The sequence below is a fragment of the Taudactylus pleione genome, unplaced genomic scaffold (genome assembly GCF_031769625.1).
Source record: "Taudactylus pleione unplaced genomic scaffold, aTauple2 ptg001274l, whole genome shotgun sequence".
Taxonomy (NCBI): Eukaryota; Metazoa; Chordata; class Amphibia; order Anura; family Myobatrachidae; genus Taudactylus; species Taudactylus pleione.
This window is the reverse complement of record NW_028285674.1, coordinates 1,321,184-1,344,958: the sequence shown is the minus strand read 5'-3', so window position 1 is coordinate 1,344,958 and position 23,775 is coordinate 1,321,184.

Genomic DNA, 23,775 nt, shown 5'->3' with positions numbered 1-23,775 from the left:
TGGTTGGTCCAAGTGAACGATAGATAGCAGCAATGCGCAGAGAGAAAGGAGTGAAAGTCCTAATAGAATGTACTTCAAATGATGTAAATGTAAGGGATGGTACCTGTTGAATAACTGTGTATGTAAAAGATTGGGACAGTAGTATTCCTACTCCACCTCCTTTACTATTACTAGGCCTGGAGGTGTGTGTGAAGTGTAGGCCACCGTGTGAGAGTGCTGCAGGGGAGCAAGTGTCTGATTGTGTGAGCCATGTTTCTGTTAATGCCAGAAGATTGAGGTTATTTGAAATAAAGAGGTCATGGATGGATGTTAGTTTGTTGCAGACAGAGCGTGCATTCCATAAGGCACATTTCAGTGTTTTGGAGGGTGATGGGAGGCATGTGATGTGTCTGAGGTTTCCTGGATTTATATTCCACTGTGAGTAGGGCATGTGGGTAGGGCCTGGATTTGGTGATATGTCACCAGCTAATAGAAGTAGAAGGAGAGAGATATAAATATAGTTCTGGGTTTTGTATGAAAGTTTTTTTGGTGACAGATTGTGGATGTTATGGTCAATTTAGAAAGATAAGTAAATAGCTCATGTGTGTTCACAAGAAGGGAGCAGATTATTGAGGCTACAATGTGTACAGTGGGGTGAGCTGCAGGGAGAGTAAAGGATGCAAGAGCCTTAGAGAATATGCCATGGAGTGAAATAAGAATGAATAAGGGCCCTGATTCAGACTCGGACGCAAGTGGCCGTTCGTACGTTCGGCGTACATGCCGAAATATATTAATTCAAGCACTCGCTCGTAATTTTGAATGCAGCTAAACTTCCTCCCCAAAGTCTCCCAACCCCTCCTCTAGCTAACGAGCGAGCCAAATAGTGAGCGTACATCCCCAATGTGGCTTGCAGGGAACGCACGCACAAGTACAAACCGGAAGTGGGCCTGTCAGATTTTGATTACCTGCTCGTTCATTCAGCCTACCTACTTCAATCGTATCATGCCAATCAATATATCAATTAGGTTAATTGCTCTTCACATGTGTTCAAATCCTTTTTTTTTTCTTTTTCAATAAACTTTACTCTTGTCCGTGTTTTTGTTTACCCGCAGAATACGTACGGTTTAAACAATGGTTTTCTTTATCCAAAATACATGTTTGATCCAATTATCAATTTGTTTTCCGTGTTTTTACCCACGCATATTTTACTGGTTTCATTTCTTTATTTAAATTAGCTTACGCATGTCACTGCATCAAGCCTATCATAACTCACAATAGATTTTTTGGCCTGTAGAACACATGACTCATACACTAACCAATAGAATGGTACCTGTTAATTTCCCAACTACATTAGCCAATCAAAATTTTTTTCTGGTCTTTATAAAACCTGTTTTATTAAAAATACACCATTGCCATCATGAGAGCCTCTGCATTCACCAAGCGGGAGCTTATTATCCTGACAGAGGTGATGGACCGGCGTATCACCAGCCAGCCTCCCCCCATCAGCAATTGGGAGAAGCATGCCGCCTATGCGGAGGTTCGCCACCACCTGCGTTCCTTCGGCTCACGCCGACAGATCGGCCAGCTGGAGCGCAGGTGGTCCGACCTTCAACGGCGGATGCCCCGCTTGCTGGCATGTTTTCGCCAGCGTATAGCGGAAAGTAAGTTATGTTTTGTTTGGTTGTCATGTTTTTATTTGCGCCCCTATCTGCGTGTGCATGTTTTCTTGCTTGGCCTGTTTCTTTTTTTCACACATATCTGCGTGTGCATGTTTTCTTGCTTGGGCTGTTTCTTTTTTTCACACATATCTGCATGTGCATGTTTTCCTTTTTGTTTGTTAACCAATTAGCGTTTAGAAAGGTGATGTTCAAAACTAACCTCATTTTGTTATCCATCATTTAGGGGCCGAGCGAAGAGTACGGCGTCATCACCTGCGAAGACGTCACCCTCGTCCCCTCTCCCCAACTCCGAGCCAAACCTCCTCTCCCCAAAATTCCCAAAATTCCCCCTCCACCCCAGCCTGCCCAGACCCTGATGCCCCTCCCTCTTGGAGATTTCCCATCCATCCAAATTCCCCCTCCCCTCAACCCACCCCACTCTTGACCACCCCATCACCACAGTCAGAAATAACCCTGCCGACCTCCTTAGGAAATTGTCCCACCTCCGAGGAGGACGATGGTGTGGTTCCTGGTCCAGGCGTCATTCTGAACGGTATGTTTCCCTTTTATCCTTTTTATTTTTTATTTTTAATGTGTTGATGTAATCCTTTGTCTGTGCCTTTTCCTTTTTTTAGTATTTTAAAAGGTTGGTTATATATCTCTTTGTTTATAAATTTCTCAGATGATTTCCCCATACACATATCACACATGTCAAAACACTCATACTTGTATCTCTTGTTTACGGTAGCAAGAATGTTTTTTTTTTTATTATTATTATTATTTTTGGGGCTTTTTTTTAGTTTTTGGTTGGAAAAATGAATTGGTGTTTTTTTGGATTTGGAAAAACAATTGTCACTTTTTGCTAAGTCGATTTTGCTTTTGAAGTTTTTTAGAATCATAAATTAAGGATTCATTTTAGTAAGCACCACAATTTTCTAACCCACAGAGGACCAGAGGCGTTTGGCGGAGCTAGCCGGGTGTATCCAAATGTTGAGGGGGCATGTGATCAGCCTGCTGGTGGTCCTGAATAGAATGTCGGAGATCATGCGCCACTAATTTTTTTTATTATTTTTTTTTTCCAAATATTTTTAAACAATAAACATTTTAATTTTGAATACAGTCTCATTCCTTGTCTGAAAATCTTAGATTGTTTAAACTTACATAAGTAGACTATTGCAGTAAGTATTTGAAACTAATGTAACTGTAAGATTGTGTAAAGCTGATTTTTTAAAGCAGGCACATGAAACACCTAACACTAACAATAGGTTTGTAGAGTTACCAGCATTTGTGTTTTTTTTATTTTTTTGGTTTTGTAAATATTTTTTTAAACCTGCTTAGGCCGAGATTCTAAAACATACTGATTCTACCTAATACCTTTTGGTGTTGGTTTAAACCCACAAAGCATAGTAAAATAATGAGCAATTTGACACATTACAGGATTAGCCATTAAGCAACTTTTCCTTGGGTGAACCAGCTTACACTTGCTTGTAATGTCGAACAGAAATGATGTTTTTAAAATACTCAAAAATTTATTAAATATAAATAATAAACACAAAGTGTTGGGTCACAATCAATACACACAGTGATAACAAACTCAAAAATCCAGCCTACTACATAATAAAAAAAGCAAAAAAACAATCAAGAACTGGTTGACGAATGAGCATGCCAACATGATTCAACAAATGTGGTGTTGCAAAATTGGGTCCAGAAGATATATCCAATGTGGCCACATGAAGTCATTTTTTGGGAGCAGGAAGTAGTCATCGTTTCATTCCAAAATATTTTGAAAAAAAAAAGATGGGAAATAAAAAACCGATTAATTTGATTACAAAATAATAACCTTTCTACATTGTGTCAAATAACTTATTTTGTGTCAATAATTACCTAAAGAATCTGGCCACCACATCATCGCGTATGGCCCCCCACATACTGACCTCCAACCAGCCTCGGGGGGGCCATCCTCAGGCAAGGCATCCTCTGGCTGCATTGGGACACCACTCCTTATGGTGATGTTGTGAAATATCCCACACAGGACCACAATTTTCGAAACCATATCCGGCAAATAAATGAGCTCGCCACCAGAGCGGTGGAGGCATCTGAATCTGCCTTTAAAAAGGCCGATACAGCGCTCCACCACTTGCCAGATGGCTGTAAGTGCGGAATTAAAATCACTTTGTGGGCCTGGTGTGGGAGCCAAATAAGGAGTGAGCAGCCAGGGCGTGCAAGGGTAGCCACTGTCTCCTGTGAAAAAGAAGTGACAACATCACGATCACTGTGTATCAAGCTTTGCATTGGTATCTACTAAAGGTCTCCACTTACCCAGAATCCACGCATCACCAGCTTGTAGGTTGGTTAATTTTTGCCAAATCCCTGATTGCTGGATGACGAATGAGTCATGTGCACTCCCGGGTAATTTTGCATTCAGGGACAGGATCTGGAGGGAGGCATCACATACCACCATTACATTCAGTGAGTGATAGTGTTTTTGGTTCCTAAAAATGGCCTCCAGCTGTGCTGGAGGCTGAAGTGGTATGTGAGTACCATCCACAACCCCTATGATGTGTGGGAAGCCAGCTATTTGGTAAAAATTGGCCTTGGCCACACTAAGGGAAGCCATATCCAAAGGCATTTTAATAAAATGATGGATGTGCTTGAAAAGGGCCTCCATCACTGCCCTCAGGATCCTTGAAAAGGAGGATTGGGAGATTCCCGCAACTATTCCCACCGTGGTTTGAAAGGATCCTGAGGCACAGAAATGTAACACTGCCATAAATTGCGTAAGTGGTGGTATTGCTGTAGGACAGTCAATTTGCTGCTCAAGATCACTCTCTATTAATGAGAGAGTGTCTATGATGATTTGGGGCGGAAGACGGTATCGCCTTAACACCTCATCATCGGGCATTCCAAAAAGGGTGACACGTGTTCTATATATCTGGGGCCTTGCATGCCTACGATGCCTATGCCTGGGACAAGATTGAGGTTGGTCGGCTTCCGGTAGCATGGCCACAATAATACGACCAACATCAACCTGAAATGGTAAGAATTGAAGTTAAGGAATGTTGACCCAAAAAAAGACTGAAAAATACTTATCTTTATGATACAATCCAAAGATGCTTACATGCCGGGGTATTGTCATGATTTCCAAAACTTACATTTCAACAGACCATAAAAAGGACAGATTTTGGGGTGTCCATTTTGTAAGCTTGATTTTTGTAAAGGCACAAAAATAAAGGGGGTAAACACACATTTCTACAAAGAGCAAACCGACATTGCGACAACTTCCACAATTTGGCCCCCAAAAAACAACCCAGATTGTGAACGCTAAATAGTTTGCATTTTAACAAGAGAAATCAAGCCTACAAAAGTGCGCTAAATATTTCGCAATTTAACAAGGGAAATCAAGTCTACAAAAGTGCGCTAAATAGTTCGCAGTTTTCACATCCCCCAAAACCCAGAAGAAATCAGTAATGTCCCCAAAAGAGGCGAAAAACAAGTCATGAACATTTAACAAACAAGTTAAAATCCAAACTTACCAATACACGATATAGAAGTCACAGAACAAAAAGGTCGTTGGGGCAGAGCCAAAATAAACCTACAAAAGAAAAAAAATGAAATAAATTATTTTTGGACCAAAACCAAACAAAAAGGAGAGCCATATTTTACAAAAGGAGGACGGGAAAAAACTTACCCAAAAAATACACCACAACTAAAAGAACCACACCAAAAAATGCAAACGGAAATTTAAACCCAAAAAAACCGCCTCTAACAAATTCCAAACCACCTCCAAATACATCTCCAGCCAAAAATCCACTCCGACCAAAAAACAAACAACACCCGCCACCTCGACTCGAGTCGCCAAAAGCCATAAATAGTGTTTTTTTTCCCGCTCAAATTAAGGACGGATCATAGGAACGCACAATCAATGATGCGGCCGAATAAAAAGGACGCATGTATAAATACGTCACGACAAAAAACAAACGGTCTGGTGTAGTTCTAGTTTTGGCTTGAAAAATGGCTACAGACCAGCCAAACAATGGCCAAGAGGTGGCTGGTAAGTATTTCTCACATTTCAAATCAAGGCTTATTTAGAAGCAGAATATAGTGAAAGATTGACATCTAACTTAACAATAATTTGATGTAAATAGGTGTTGAGGATGACATGGAAGAGGCTGCTGGGCCCAGTATTCCGGCCAAAGCTGGCAAAAAGAAAAGGCAGCCACAATTCACAAGAAAGGAGATGGAGGTTTTCGTTCAGAAGTGTGTGGACATCCTGCCACAGGCAGACAGGAATATGGGTGTAAGCCAGAAGTGGAGAATGTGGGAGGAGATAGCCAGTGCTGTCAATAGGGTGGGTGATTATGTCCGTCTAGCCCGGGATGTCAAACACCGGTAAGTAAAAACTTGACCAAGACAAATAAAAAGGGTCAAATAATGCAGGAATAATGCCTACTTTTTCACCCACAGATGGCAAGACTTCAAATATCGCCTGAAGCAAAAAATGGCTGACAGGGCTAGGCATGCAAGGGAGACAGGTGGGGGTCCCACCCCTGTGTCATTGGAGTTTAATGATTTGGAAGAGCTGGCACAGGGGTGTGTGCAGGATGTGGAGGTGTTTGGCGTGTCCAACATGGATACGGACATGCCAGACTTTGCGGCTCCTCATGTTGGCCCAGGTAAATGTTGTGATGTAACCAACTCTGAAATGTTATTGTGACAATATGTAGATTGTAATGTTCCTCTTTTCTCTTTTTTCTCACAGAGACACAGGCGGATGAGTCTGCTCCAGAGGGGAGCCTTGGCCGTAGAATTTCTGCTGGCTCTGCAGGGGAAGAACCAGTACATCTGGCTGAGGACCCTGCAGAAGTCAGTCCAGGGCAATCCCCCTCGCAGGCAGTGGCACTCCTCACAGAACTCAATTTTAAATCGGATTCCCATACGGAGATTCTGCAGAGGATGGACGCCAGTCTGCTATGGGTGGCTGAGGCCCTGGAGCAAAATGCTGCAGCCAACGTTACCATTGGTCAGGCCCTGGCTGAAAATACCAGGGCCAACATCCGAATCGCCAATGCCCTGGAGCAGCTCATTCACCAGCACATGGTGGAGCCGACCTCCCTTCCTGCCGGAACATCTGTATCCTCCACCTCTGGCACAACAGCAGCCATTCCTCCAAATGTGCCTAGCCCTGTGCCTAGTCCAGAGGCCACAACATCTGCCTCTGGACAGGCCAGCCAGAGGACATCCAGGACCCGGTCTGGCGCCCACCCTACCCCAGCCAAATGGGGAAGGAAACGATGACAGCACTGGCTACTTTTCCCACACTCCTTCTGTGCTTGCCCCATATTCCTTAAAGGCCAAAACTTCCCTCTCCTTTCTTGTGAATTGTTTTTTCTTGTTTTATTTTTGGGCCAAAATTGTTTTTTTTAAAAGACAAATGTACCAAATATTAGTGCGTAACAATGACCCCAAACTTTTAAGGCAAAATGCACATGATTTGATCAAAAATGTGTTGCGAAAATAATAAAAAAAAAATGTTCTCAACTGTATTGTGACATTATTTGAAAAATGGTTTATAGTTAATCCTGTACCACAAGGCAAAAACGGAATCTTAGCTTTAAAAAAAAAACATTAAAAAAAAGGGTTAAAATTTTTTTTTTCTTTAAGGAACACTTTGTTAAAAAAAAAACCCAAATCTCCAGCACAATGCAAAAGGTTACAATACACACAAACATGATGACAATATTGTTACAATATCACAAAACACTAACAAAATTGAAAAAAACATTCCTTCAAAAAACGCTATTTGATTGTGTAATCCTGAAATTAGTAGGTGAGATTTTCAGCTGCGTACAGTTTTGTGCTATCCGAAAGGAAAAAAAAAAACACATTACAAGCTGGTTTGCAATCCACAGTTGATTGTTTTTCTGAGAAGCAGTGATAAATCGATGGAACATCGAGGAGGCCCGGACCAGAGGACAAGGCCATCGCCATTGTGGTCGAGTAATCCAGACCCCAAGCTGTGCGAGCAGTTTGAACGGAAAGAGGATCAGCCAGTGACGTATGACTTGGTACGAACACATTTGACGTTCGCATGAGCTAATTTATGTACGCCCAAAAAACGCCTTGCCACGCCTGCGTTTTCCCATCTCCACCCCCGTCAACGCCCAAAAACGGCCTGTTCTGTCAATCACATTTGACAAGTCACTTCCTGCTCGCAATTTGCCGAACGAGAGAAAAAAAGCTCGCAAACTGCCATACGCACATGCACAGTGTTACACTGACGCATGCGCGGTTTCTCAACATCGGAACGCAATGAGCGTACTGCTGCTAACGAGCGGCTCTGAATGAGGGACAATATTTGGTACATGATGATTTAGAAGGAAAAGATAAAATCCTTAGAATACAAATACTTATAGTTTGCATTTAGAAATTACCTGCTTTTTGATGTTGTTCAAAGTTTGTTCAACTGTTTTTTAACTGTTCATTTTGATACTTTATGCATAGGATACTTCATGCATGGGGATGCCCAGCTCAATCGAGCCCTGCACTCTTAGATCTGACTAGTAAGATATACTGTGGCTGATTAACATAGGCTACATCTGAGACATGTCCAGCTGACCTAAGGTGTTAAATTGCTTTGTGTTTGACTATGAAAACAACAGCCCAGTATGCCAACATAAACTATGCTTCACTAACAACAAGATCACAAAAATTGGAAATGACTATTGCAACAATTTAAGATATCACATACATTTAAATAAGTTGAGTGAATAAAGTTCAGAGTATGATTGCAGGAGGGTGGAGATCACATACATTTAAATAAGTTGAATGAATAAAGTTCAGAGTATGAGTGCAGGAGGGCGGAGATCACATACATTTAAATAAGTTGAATTCATAAAGTTCAGAGTATGATTACAGGAGGGTGGAGATCACATACATTTAAATAAGTTGAATGAATAAAGTTCAGAGTATGATTGCAGGAGGGTGGAGATCACATACATTTAAATAAGTTGAATAAATAAAGTTCAGAGTATGATTGCAGGAGGGTGGAGATCACATACCTGAGAGATGAGAAAAGAAGATTGTTAGGTCCAGATAAATGTAATTGGTTTTTAACTGTTCATTTTGATACTTTATGCATAGGATACTTCATGCATGGGATGCCCAGCTCAATCGAGCCCAGCTCTCTAGATCTGACTAGTAAGATATACACCATTTCATGATCATAATACTCCCATTAAACCTGCTGCATTTCAATACTACAAAGCCGTTCCAGTTTTTTCTCCTACATTCACCCCAGGGTATCGTTTTTTTAGTGATATGATATCATTTAGTCCTCGATAATCAATACAGGGTCGAAGACCACCATCCTTCTTGGACACAAAAACAATCCGGCTCCGGCAGGAGAAGTGGATGGTATAATGAAGCCTTTTCTCCAATTCTCCAAGATATATTCTGACATGGCCTTGGTTTCAGGCAAAGACAAAGGGTATGTACGACCTTGGGGAGGAGTTTTATATGGCATCAGATCGATTGCACAGTCCCAGTCTCGATATGGAGGTAGGAAATTAGCCTTACTTTCTGAAAAGACATCAGAAAAAGACCTATATGGAATGGGAAATTGTAGCTTTTCTGATGTCTGAATTTTTCTTACAGGTTTGATGTGTGGAAGACAAGAGTCTCGACAAGCATTGCCCCAGGAATGGACTTGCATGGAACTCCCATTGATTTTGGGAATGTGTTTACATAGCCAGGGGTATCCTAGAATCACATCATGAGATGCCTTGGGAATAATCAGGAAACTGATGAGTTCTGAATAAATGCTCCTATATAAACCAGCATAGGACGAATCTGTTTGGAAACTATGCCATTGGCAATAGGGCTGCCATCGACTGCAGATAGGGTGATAACGTGATCGAGAGTAATATAGGATACTTGGAGTTTTTTTACAAATCTGTGGGTCATAAATTTTATGCTGCCCCATAAACTAGGAGGGAGGAAACGAACATAGGACCTTGTTTTAAGTCCAGGGTTATGGGAGAAACAGACTCAGCATACTTCAAGGATGGAGTCACTACTCCTAACCGAGTGTCCCCAGGGCTGGTTAGGAGATGGACTCCAAAAAAGTTAAAGCAATTCTGCACTGGTCTCGTCCCACTTCTCTCAGGCAGTCCAAAGACTTCTCAGGTTCTCCAATTATTACAGGAAATTTATAAAAGGATTTTCGTCTCTTGTGGCTCCCTTCACAACCTTAACCCGTAAAGGAGCCATTCCCTCCCATTGGCCTCCCGAGGCAGAGACAGCTTTTCAGATGTTGAATCAGGCCTTTATATTGGCTCCAGTCCTAAGACAGCCAGACACTAACAGGCCTTTTCTATTAGAGGTGGATGCGTTCTCCGAGGCAGTGGAAGCTGTTCTCTTGCAGAAATTTGAGGACAACAAGATCCATCTGTGTCGGTTCTTTTCTAAAAAAAATTCTCCAGCAGAAAGGAACTATGCCATCAAAGAACAGGAATTGCTAGTGGTCAAGTTAGCCTTCGAGGAGTGGCATTATTTTCTCGAAGGTGCCAAGTTCCCGTTTACTGTATACACCAACCATCATAACCTGCTGTTCCTAAAAATTATCCAATGCATCAGTCCATGGTTGGCGCGTTGGGCCATATTCTTTTCACACTAATTATTTCTCTCTGAACTATTATCCTGGATCTCTCAATCAGAAAGCCGATGCTCTGTCACGCTCCTTATCTTCAGATAGCAATATGGAAGTCCTCAGAGAAATCCTGGTCCTTGACTCAAGGGTCTTTGCAACCATTCATATACAACCTCCTCTTGGAAAAACCCTTGTTGATCCAGAGTTACGGAAGTAACTATTGTCTTGGTCTCATTCATCCCACTTTGCTGGCCACACAGGTATTCGTAAAACATTATAGTTTCTGCAGCACTCCTATTGGTGGCCCAGCATGAAATCAGAGGTGGCTGAGTTCATTGCCTCTTGCACTCAGTGTGTTCAACACAAATCATCTAGACAAGCCCGTGCTGGAGATCTGGTGCCTCTTCCTTTTCCTACTCATCCATGAACCCATCTGTCCATGGATTTCATGACGGACTTGCCGGTGTCCAATGGCTGCAACACCATCTAGGTCGTGGTCAACCGTTTCTCTAAGATGGTCCATTATGTACCACTCAAAAAACTACCCTCCACTTCCAAATTGGCTCAGTTATTTGTACATGACATATTTCGCCTGCACTGACTCCCAGCTGAAATTGCATTGGACCGTGGAGTACAGTTTGTGGCCAAATTTTGGAGATCTCTCTGTTCCACTCTACAAGTTAAACTAAATTTCTCTAAAGCCTATCACCCTCAAAGTAATGGATCTACAGAGAGGGTAAACCAGGATCTGGAGACCTTTCTAATGATCTACATGTCATCCTCCCAAGATAATTGGTCTGACTCTCTTCATTGGGCAGAGTTCGCAAATAATTCTTCTTACCACTCCTCATCCAGTAGGTCACCAGTCTATGTGGTTAATGGTCTCCATCCTAGAGTTCCTGATTTCAAAGACCTGCCAACTTTTGATGTTCCTGCAGTTGGTTCAATACTACAGAAATTCACTCAGATCTGGACCCAAGTTCATGTTACTGTACTCTCCTCAAGACCTCTTGGCGATACATAAAAGGGGCAGGTAGAAGACATAGAACTGTTTCCAAAATGCAAATGGGGGATCAGGTCTAGCTTTCCACTTGCAACTTATGCCTCAAGGTTCCATCCATGAAGTTTGCACCCCAGTTCATCGGTCCTTTTCCCATCATTGAGGTCATTAACTCTGTGCCTTACTGACTAAAACTCCCTTCTTATCTCAAGATTCCAATTCGTTCCACATTTCCCTACTAAAACATCTCATTCTCAATAAATTCCTCAAGGTCCTACCATCACCTCATAAAGTTCTCACTGAGAAAAGGGTAGAATTCAAAGTGAAGCAAGTCTTGGACTTCCATTTCCGATATGGACATTTACAGTACCTGCTGGTTTGGAAGGGTTATGGCTAAGAAGAATGATGCTGGATTAAAGCAGAGGATGTTCACACTACTAGCTTCATTTGCAAGTTCCATGCTTCTAATACAGAAAAGCCTAGGATGTGTCCAGAGGCCACTTGTAAAGGAGGGGGTGCTGTCATGACCAAAGGTGTTGTACCTGGTGGTTCGCAGTCTCTGCCTGTGCAGGTGCTTTGGTGCGATCCTACCAGTGGAGGTGCTGGTGTATGGAGGTTGGTGCGAGGTGCGCGTGGTTGTTCCAAGGGTACATGCAATCTGGTGACAGGTGAGACTGGCAGTGCTACCATGCTGGGGACTGCTGGGGGCACTGCCATCTTGGTTTTGGGCATGTGACCTGAATAGGTCAATCAGGTTGGAGCTTGTGGCATCTGACTCTCAGCAACCTATCATGCACCTTCCCATGGTACTTAAGGGTGTTCGGCACACCCTCTAGTTGCCAGTGAAATGTGTACACAGCGCAAGCTGTGTGAGAGTTCTTTCTGCTCCTTAGCTCAGTGTGATTATTGCAGTGCCAGCAGTGTTCCGTTTCCTGCTCTGTCTCCAACTCAGGCTGATCCAAGATACCCGCATCTACTCCCATTACTCACCCTATGGTTTGTGATCCCTCCAGCTCTCTTGACTCAGAACCCACTCTAGTACTTCAGACCTCTGTTCCTAAGTCACATTTCCATTGGGCTTAGTTTTTTATGCCTAAACACTTGTTTCCAGCTTCATTAATTGGACTCTGTTTTCTCTACCTAAGCACCTGTTTCCAGCTTCATTAATTAGACTTTGTTTTCCTGCCAGTCACTTGTAATTCAGCCACACATCAACTGGATTACTTTTTTCCTGCCAGTTTATATATTTATCACCGTTTCGTGAATCATAATACTCCAATTAAACCTGCTTCATTTCAATACTGTAAAGTCATTCCAGTTTTCTCTCCTGCATCCACCCAGGGTTCAAAACATAATCCAAACCTGACAATGGCATTGCAAGATACAAAAGAACATGGATGCCCCAGTAAAGTACAGTAATATACACTGCCTGTCAAACACACACAGTCTTGGCACAGCCCATGATGAAAAGTGGTGCATGATGTAATTATCATTGGCTCTCCCATCCACCTTTATGTTGTATATTAAAAGGGACATGCACAGTTTAACAAACCAAGCACTTCAGCAACAGAGACTGACAATCTTTTTGGCTATAGTGCTTAATTTGTTTGGGACCCCACAAAATAAACTACCAATGGACTTAGGGCAGCTAACAGTGTTGTTAATTATCTCTACAGTTCAAAGATGTTGTTATTATCCTTATCCTCATAAATGTTGTTAACATCATCATCACACTATATTAGTTCATCCCCACTAGAATCCACCATTACAGAAGTCTCTGTACTTTGTTGTAATTAGCAGCAAAGGTCTTCCTTGTAGAATTTGTAGCTAATTTTCTGTAGCTTCCTAGGCCAATCACTCACAAGGTTCCCAGCTGTGCTAAACACTCTTTCCAAGTATACATGAGAGTATGGGCAGCTTAAGCAAAGCTAGTTTGTACAAGGGGTTCCAAATTCCCTTTTTTTCCTCTCAGTATTCAAAGGGTCTGTGTGATATGCTAATGTATACATTGACATTAAAATAATCCTCCACCATTCCATTGATGCTTAGTATATCAAATTGAATCAAGGAAAAAGTGTCAAAATTTGTGGCCAATTAATTTAAGCCTGACCAGATGTCATAATGTTGTATTCCTCTGGTGAGCTGGGTCTCTTGGAAAAATATTTTTTTTTTCCTGGCAGCAGTATTTGCAGGAAAACTGATTAAGAAGACATGGTCATATCATGTGCCACTTGAGCTGACACCTTGCTTGCAATGAGCTCTTTGCATCACCTGGGTCAGTTTATAAGAAAGATATTACATAGGACTTAACCCTAGGATCAATCAAGGTTTTCAAAATGTAGTGATCCAATATCAAGATGTTGCAAACTCTGGTCCTGGTGAAGAGAATAAAGAAGTTGATCTACAAGTCCAACATACTTAGCAAAATCACGTTGTTTCATCTCCTCCTTTAGTTTCTCTAGCTGCTTTTCCGGTAGTTTAACTAACAAAATCACCTGACTCAGACTGACTGTATCTGAACTCACTTTAATGGTTACTATTTTAAATGGTTTCAGTATCTTGCATAAAATGGAGAGTATTCTACACTGTGCTGGAGTAAGGTACATTTTCTGTCCTCTCCCTATGCCATAGCTTGTAGTGTAGGTTTGTATGGCTCTTTGCTGTTCCACCAGTCACTGAAGCATATAATAGGTGGAATGCCATTTGGTAGGATTGCAAATTGAACTGTTCTTGCAGCTGCTGCAATCCTTTACATGCAGTTGTTGAATGCCTCAAATGTCCAGGAATATTATGGACCACAGACAGCATCTTCTGCACACACCTGTCATTTAAAAAAAAATCAGCTGGTGATACAAAGAGTAGCCTGCCTTTGAATAAGCTGGTTCTGTGTGGTAGATACTGCTGCTGCTATTACTGAAGGTGATACACTCACCCAGTGGGCTGTCACAGTCATTTAATCTTTTGTTTGATCAATATCGCTTGTCCACATATCTGTGGTTAAGTGGATAATGGGTACAATGGCAATTTCTAAGCCAAGAACTAGTTTTCTTTTAATGTCCCAGTACAGGCGAGGAATTGCTGTTCTGGTGAAATGGAATTAAGATAGAATTTGATCTCATCTAACTGCCAAAAAGCAGATGAATTGATGGAAGATATTGGTTGCAGATCTAATGCTAACATATGCATCATGGCTTCAGTGATCCATTGTGCAACTGGATGACAGCTTTCATACTTGATTCCTCTTGCAAAGGATTGTTTCAGAGTCAATTGATGTTTAAAACTACTAGTCTTCTTGGACCCCTTCTGTGATGAAGATTCAATCTCAGTAGCAGCAGCAGCCCTAGCTTGCAAGGATTCTTCTGTGGAATCCTAGATAGGAGAGGAGTCAGTTAGCCTTCACAAACTATGACTATTAATGAAGAGATTGGATTGCATGAGCTGGGATCTATCCTGGACTGCTTGCAATTATTTTACTGGATTTCTGAGATTTTCCCAAATAATTTGCATGAACATGCTGCAAATGATGTAACAGGGAGGAGGTTCATAGATGGTTACCGTCCCTACCTATATTTACATTGGCCTCAAAAATGGTATAGATGACTTGACAAATGTTGTCAGGAGTTTAGTAAAATAATTTTACACAAAAGATACTGGAGGTGGCTTTTTTTGGGCCTCCTGCCAGACATGACAATGTCCTTCTTATCACATGGAAGAAATTCTGCCATTGGTGGCTGACTTACTTTGATACAAACAACATCCTCCTTCTGCATATTATTAACCTATTTTTGTCCAACACATTCATCATCAAAATCATCATTATTGTCAGATACACTAATATCTCCCTCATCCTGTTGCACTTCCATAGTAGCATCCTCAATTTCTATGTCACCATCTTTACTTTTACTGCTACTCATCATCACATTTGCAGAGGGTGCAGAAATGGTGAAAGGAGGCTTCTAGGATGACAGTGTCAGAAATTTCAGACTCAAACATAACACTGGATCTTAGACTCTCCTCAGGGATTACTGAAGTTTGTGAAAACACACCTTGTTCTTCCTCCTTAGTGTTCTTTTTGTGCATGATTTGCTTGTTTTAAAAGTGACACCTTTAAATTCAGAGCCAGATGGTGTTGCATGTGAAGTAACAGATATGCCTGACTGTGTTTGCCTCCACCGTTCACAATAGGCATTCTCATGCATGAAACAGCAGTAACAGGACAAACATTCACAAATAAAGGCCATGGTCTGAACCATTGCATGTGGCATATGGAATGCTGGCAATGTTAACATTTTCAGCAGAAAATTTGCTCATTATTATTAGAGGTGATGTTTTTTTCTGTAACATTGTGAAATATTGTTTAGATTTCAGGTGCTCTTTCTTAAACCTTATTTCCCCTTGATTAGCTTTAGTAGAAGTACTATCATGACTGGCAGCAGCCACAGCACTAGTACTGGGTTGCTGCTTCTGCTCTTCTAGCAACTGATTAATGATTTGTTTTATATTTTATATTTGACACCAGCAATTAAATGATTTATATACACATTAGAATTGTTTTGGGGTGCAAAACCACACACACCATCACTTACACTGGAAGGATAACACACTATGCTATTTTCTTTGCACTAATGACTTTGTGTTTTAAACAAAATACACTGAAATTGTTTGCATGCACTTGGAGGAATAGGTGTTTGTGAGAATTGTTTTGGGGTGCAGATTAAGAATGGGATACCACCGCACACATTGTCACCTACAATTGAAGGATAAAACACTATGCAACTGTTTTTGCACTATTGACTGTTTTTTACACACATACACATACACACACACACAAGCGATTGTTTGCACACACTTAGAGATATAGATCTTTGTGAGAACTGTTTTGAGGTGCAGATTAAGAGTGGGATGCCACCACACATGAAATAGTAATATACGCTGTGTCACTTATCTGAAATGAACACACTTCTTGAAATGCAGTACACAATATAATTTTTAGCACAGTATTTTCTGGATAGATAAACAATAAGTATACTGCAGAAAAAAAGGTGCAGGTTTACTTTAAGAAACAAAAAACAATCAACAGCAACACAGACAGTAGCTAGCCTGTTTGTCTGCACTGCAGTGTGTGAGCATGCAGTGTATGTGACAAACATACATACACTGACAAGTGATGATAATGCCTGCAGTCCAGTGCTTAAAGTGGTCCTAGAGATATGCCCCTCCCCATCCTAGGTACTTTTATAATAAAGGGACAGTGCACGCCTTAAAAATGGGTGTGGTCTCAAAAGAAAGGGGCATGGTCACACAATAGTACCTCCAATTCAAATTATGCCACTCAGTAGCACAATCTTATTTACATTACACCGCATATAGTGCCCCTGATTCACATTACACCACATAGTAGTGTCCCTTATTCAAGTTATGACAAACAGTAGTGCCCCTTTCACACAATGCCCACATTAGTGCCCCTAATACACATAATGTCCACAGTAATAGTGCCCCTATACAATGTCCAGAGCAGTAGTGCCCCTTACACATTATGCCAAGAGCAGTAGTGCCCCTTATGCAATGCCCACTGCAGTGCTGCCCTTATGCAGTGCCCACACTGGTAGTGCCCCTTATGGCGCCTGTTATAAAATCATCATTAGCACCTAATTAACTCAATTCTAACATTTTTAAAGTGATCTGTGACCTTCATTATGATGTACAAAGAGAGAATATGTGGAAATCTGATTCACAAAACCAAATTTATGAACCTTAAAGCAAGTTAAACAAAAAAATGTAAAAGGTGCAGTGTGCCTAAGAGGCCACCCAGGGCAAACCTACATATTTCCACAAAATACCCATAACCTTTGTAATTTTCATTCATAAAATGTGAAAATACACAAAATTGTGAGAAAATAAAAAGAAATATGTACCTTCAAAAGTCGGACGAGTTCGAGCGCAATGAGCCTGATAGGCCAGGAAGGTCACTACTGCACTCCACGCAGGCAGTGGGAAAGCTGACTAGGGGGGTTTCAAACAGCAACTAGGACAAACTGGGACTTAATTAGTTTAAAAAATTACTGTAAACAGAAAATTACCCCGAGAGGCCTACGTCCCAAACTTTTCTCAACATTTGAATTATGTTCTAAGAATTTACGAAAGGAGTGGGAGAACAGTCTACTAAAATGCTCTCATGAGCTAATGGGAATACTGATCAAACATGACTATCTGGTTCTAGAAGAATGTACCAGAGAGGTTGAAAAACTAGGCCAGACATTACAACAATGGGAACAAAACCCCATATTTCAAAACACCTTTAATAAAATCAAAAAGGAATTAGAGGATTATGATAAAACAATAATCGAATGTAAACGTAATAAATTCAGTAGAGACAAATGTGACTTTTCCTCAGGAAACATCTTTCATTGGAGCAAACCACATGGATCCTCTAGATCATACACAGACATCTCTGATACAGAGGACTTCAGTGATTATAGTTTTCACTCCAAAAACCCATTGCCCTATTCTTCACACTTCAGGTCTTTTTTAGAAGAAACCAGGGGTACCCATGGATGCCCCGCAAATCCAAAATGAGGTGGGGGGAGAAGAGGAAAAGAAAGATGGGAATCTCAATAAAAGAGTCAATACTCAACAAGGACCAACAAGAGGTAGTAAATTCAGCCTCAAAATTTAAGATTATTAATCTTTCTGAACATATCCTCACTGAAGCTCAATCCCAGGTTCTGAGTAAATGTCTCTCCTTTTCACCAACTAATCATTTCAACAGATTCAAATGGGAAACAAACTTGAGACTCTTTGGGAGGAAACTTCTGTTAAACAAGTTTCACAACTCCAGGCTTAATCATCCTGATGACACTAACATTAGGATCAACACATAGAATGTCTCTCAATTGGAAGTTGATGCACTCCTAGTTTTGGAAGAATTAGCCCAAGACACCGAGATACAATCAACCCATCCGAGACCTATATTTTTTCCATCAGAGAACATATGCCCTGAAGTTGGTGTTTTTCTCTGTCTGGTGTCAAAGAACTTTTATAACATCTATAAACAACAAAGATATCGCAAACCAATCGATAATCTCAACCTACCACTCAGGAATGCTATAGAAGAAATAAAAAATTGGGAAGATGTGGTGATCAAACCGTCAGATAAAGGTGGAAACATTGTCATCTGGCCACTCAAATGTACCTTAAGGAAGCCAATAAACAACTACAAGATGCCTCCTGCTATCAAACAACTTTGTTTGACCCTACCGAGAATTTTAAAACCCGGTATTCCAGGATTATAGATAAGGCCTTCCTCAATGGTACAATAACAAAAATAGAGTATGATTACCTATAGGTATCACACCCAAGAACCCTGACATTTTACCTTCTACTGAAGATTCATAAAAACCTGGTGAACCCACCGGGTAGACTAATAATGTCGGGAAACAGAGGACTTCTGGAGAAAGCCAGTTGTTTCCTGGACATCCATCTTAGACAACATGTCCTTAGTCTTACATATTATACTAAGGACACAACTGATGTTCTGAGAAAAATACATATGAAGGAAAAGATTCTGGACTGCACAACCTGACTATATATATAATGGGAGGTGCTACCTGATGAGACTAATTGCAGGCACAGAAACAGACAAAATCTCAGGTGCACAACTCCAAATTATTAATAATATATATAAATGCAATAAAATTTTGCAATCAATAGAGGTTTTTAGCATAATCATGGCCAAGGTTATGGGCCTACCCACCATATCCAGGTAACCTCTTTCGGGTAGGTCCCTAACATACTAAGGTTCAAATCCAGAGCGCACTACCCCCCAAAACTGGCCCAGCTAAGCCGCCCCAGGGCACCACCATAGCAAGAAAAGTACAGTGTAAAGAGATAGTTAAGAGCAGCTGGAGTATGGTAATGTATATGCACACTTTATTAGGCACAATTCTAGGTAAGTCCTACAAGTTATATAGTGTAGTGCAATTTTGGTTCATTTTTGGGCATGGGTACCCCTGGACTGCGTTGGTTGAGATGTCTCAGGGCACTGCATTATAACACATTTTCCTTTATAACACATTTTAACCCTTCACTGTGTGTCTACTATTTATGTACTTCACTTTTTTATTTTCATTCTTTATATGCAGCTGCAGCTGCTCTTAACTATCTCTTTACACTTTTCTTGCTATGGTGGTGCCCTGGGGTGGCTTAGCTGGGACGGTTTTGGGGGGTCCTGCACTATTAATTTGAAACTTAGTATGTTAGGGACCTACCCGAAAGAGGTTACCTGGATATGGTGGGTAGGCCCATAACCTTGGCCATGATTATGCTAAAAACCTCTATTGATTGCAAAATTTTATTGCATTTATATATATATTATTAATAATTTGGAGTTGTGCACCTGAGATTTTGTCTGTTTCTGTGCCAAAAATACATATCACCCTTGAAAATAAGCAACGTCTTGTTAGTCTTGACGTTGAATCCCTCTACACTTCTATTATTCACAACTTAGGGATTCAAGCAGTCAAATACCTTCCCACCATGGAAGGATTGGGAGAGTTTCAGGAGTTTCTCATGGAATGCCTGGATTTCATCCTACATCATAACTACTTTACCTTCAATAATCACTTTCACATCCAAACTAGAGGTACTGCAATGGGAGCGGTCTGTGCACCCACATATGCCAACCTCATTTTGGTGTGGTGGGAGAGGGAATATGTGTCCCAAGACCACAATGAGTCTCATACCCAACACATCATTATCTGGATGCCTTATATTGATGACATCCTGATGAATTGGGATGGATCAAAGAATGAACTGGATAATTTTATCGACCATCTTAATAATAATGATATCAATCTGAAACTGACATGTGACAGCAGCAGTACCAGTACTGCATTCTTGGATCTCAGAATCCTCAGAGGAGAGAACAACAAAATCTGCACAGAAATTTATAGGAAGGAGACATCCATGAACAGTGTACTCCATAGTGATAGTTCTCATTTTACTCCAACTACAAAAAATATCCCTAAAGGAGAAATCTTGAGATTGAGGTGGAATTGTTGAAACAAAAGCTCATTTGAGATCCAGAGTAAATACCTTACAACAAGACTGCAATAAAGAGGTTAAAGCAAATCACTGATAAAAAGAGCAAAAAATTAAGTCTCAAGAACAAGAAAATTCCAATGCCATCAGGTTTATAGGGGATTTTTGCAACAATTGGAAAGAGGCTAAAAACACACTACAGAAACACTGGCATATCTTACTATCGGATGCTGATTTAGCTAATAACTTGGAAAGTAAAGTCAACATGAGCTGGCGGAGGGCACCAAACCTCAACGATCAATTAGTGAGAAGGTAATTTCACCTTAAACCCCCAAAAATGTTCTTCCATTACAGGCAGTTATCCATGTGGAGGCTGCAAAGTATGTTCACACATACTGAATATCCATACAAATAAAGATAAATTTGGCCAAACGAACAAAATTAAGGAGTTCTACAACTGCAGAACTACAAATGTCATCTATTGCATCATCTGCACATGTGAGACAAAAATACATTGGTATGACATCAAGGGTAATGAAGATCAGAATCATGGGTAATGTACAGGTAATGTACAGAACGCCATTAGAGATATTAGAAAAGCTTACCACAGTGGTAAAACATTTTCATCATGTACACTCCAGAAGGGTACAAGACCTGAAGGTATTTTGTTTAGATAAAGTTAAACTCGGTTTAAGAGGGGGTGATTTGAACAAAGCCCTCCATATGAAAGAAAGCGAATGGATCTTTCGATTAGGAACATTGATACCTGGAGGTCTGAATGAAAATATTAACTGTAGTGTTATTTTGACAGATTAATCACCTATTTATCATCAATAATCTCAACTTTCCATACCTTCTATACATACCTTCTTATTTATTTACACACATAAGATATATATATCTAACTATATTATTATATCTTTGTTTAAATTTTTATTTTTATATATCTGACATCATGTATAGCAGTACACTATCACTATTTTATTTTATTCTTACTTTTATTTTAATATTTTTTCTTTTACTTTTCTGCTGTATTTTGATGATTGTGTTATAATTATAATATTTTCCATCCCTTTCCTTTCTATCCCCCTTTTTTTACAGTTGAAACTTTCAACACTTATTTGTGTTACATCCTTCGGTAATTCATCAATATTTAGGTGTTACACACATCACTTATATTTATATGACACAAAGCCTCTCAAAGGTCATGTACAGTACATAGTTTATCTCAAAAGGCACAACTATGCTTCTGCACTGACTACGCACCCCCCCTTTTTCCCCCCATTCTTTTGCTGCCTCCCTTCCCCCTTTACCAGAACACCAGCCCCCTAATTTTAGTATTCATTTACATCTATTAATATCCTAGAAAATAACACTGAACATACCTGGGCACCCATATTGACATGCCAAGCATAAGCACGAACAAACTATAACTTGGTAGTTCTTCTCACACCTCTATACAATCATTTATCTTTTTACCACTTTTCACCTATTATTTTTTCTTACAATATCATAATCATCATTTTCCCCTTCTTTTTATTCACTTCATGTCCTTTCACAATTTACACAATATTAATTACAAATGACCAACTCATTAGATTTTCTCCCTCATGTCCAATTGATTTTTATTCCTATTCTCATTTATCTATCAATCTTTATTATTACATTTTTATTTTGTATTATTTTTTATTTTTAATTAATTAATTAATTTTTTACTCTGGCTGTTGTCTAAATATATATTGTATTTGTCATATATTTTTCCCCACTATATTTAATATATAATATTCTTTTTGACCTCATAAACTCGCATCTCCATCTTCTTTCCCCTTCCTTTCTTATATTAATTTTCTCTTTTCAGGCACTCATATGTGTCATGCTTTTTGTGCAGGCAGTTAACTGGCACAATTATGATTTATATGTTAGCAATTGATGTTATTCACATATAAAAAATGTAGAACACCGCACAAATTCTATTCGACAATCACCCTATAAACATACAATCATTATTTATTATCCAGAAATGTATATATGGGTGGTGTGCTTACCAACTACCATTATACATAGATACAACAAGGAAAAAGAAAAAGAGGTAGTATATCGGTGCACAAGTCGATGGGTTACAAATTACTTAAAACATAACTTTTATTAGATATGTATTATAATATATATCACCACTCTAGGGAAATAAAGCAGCGAAGTATTAAAATATATAGAGAAAGAAGAAATTAGAATTAAAATTAAACTGAGGGTCTTCTCTTTAATGGGTTTATTAATCAATATCTCATCTGTGATCGGATCTGTGAAGATCAACTATCTCATCTGTGATCGGATATAGTTTAAATTATACGTCTGTTATTGATCCATATCTTGGATCTCCTATGTGAACTCCCACAGTATATAATTTGTATAATCCATAAAATTTGTAGATTATACTCCAAATGTTGCAGATTCAGCTGCTTCTATAATATCGGCACCTTCATATAAATTAACATTTACAAATTATATTCAAAACATCGATGTTATGCCGATTAAATCATTGGTCCAATTATCGCTATACTAATGTTTGGGTTGCCTCTATAAATAGGCAAATAGATCCCTGATGTTGTGCAACGCTTGTACGTCGATTAATACCTGCAGATTATATTGCTGCAGTCGAAAAAAAAAAAAAAAACACTACAGCCACTTTATCATAAATCTCGATAAATAGCAGTCTTCAATTTGAATCTCAATATTACAGATTCAGTTGTTGAAATATCAGCAGCTTTGTATCTCATATAGTATCAGCCATTTACTATCAATTATCGTTTGAGAGTTGTATCGCTGAAATCAAAAAATTTATGTTATGCCCATTAAATCATTGGTCCAATCATCACTTTATTGGTATTAAGATTACCTTTATGTATAGGCGAATACGTCCCTGATATTTAAATATCTTTATAGAGCTGCTTCTATACTATCTGCAACTTTATATCACTTAAACATTTACAGGTTATATTGCCAGATTCAAAACATCGATGTTATACCGAATATATCAATGAACCACTCATCACTATACTGATATTAAGGTTGCCTCTGTATGCAGGCAAATCGATCCCTAAAAATGAGTAACATTGATACGTCAATTCATCTCTGCAGATTATGTTGCTGCAGTAAAAAAAAAAAGACTACAGCCACTTTGTCATAAGTCACGACAAATGGCAGTGTTTGGTTTGAATCCAATTGTAGCAGATTCAGTTGCTTTTAAAGTATCAGCAACTTTGTATCTTCTATAATATCCACAACTGAAAAATCGATGTTGTGCCCATTAAATCATTAATCCAAATGTTGCTTTGTTGGTATTTAAGTTGTCTTTGTATTTAGATGAATGTGTCTCTGATATTTAGATATCTTTTTAAATAAAGTTTTTACATCGATCAATCCCTGCAAATTAGCTTACTGTGGTCAAAAACATC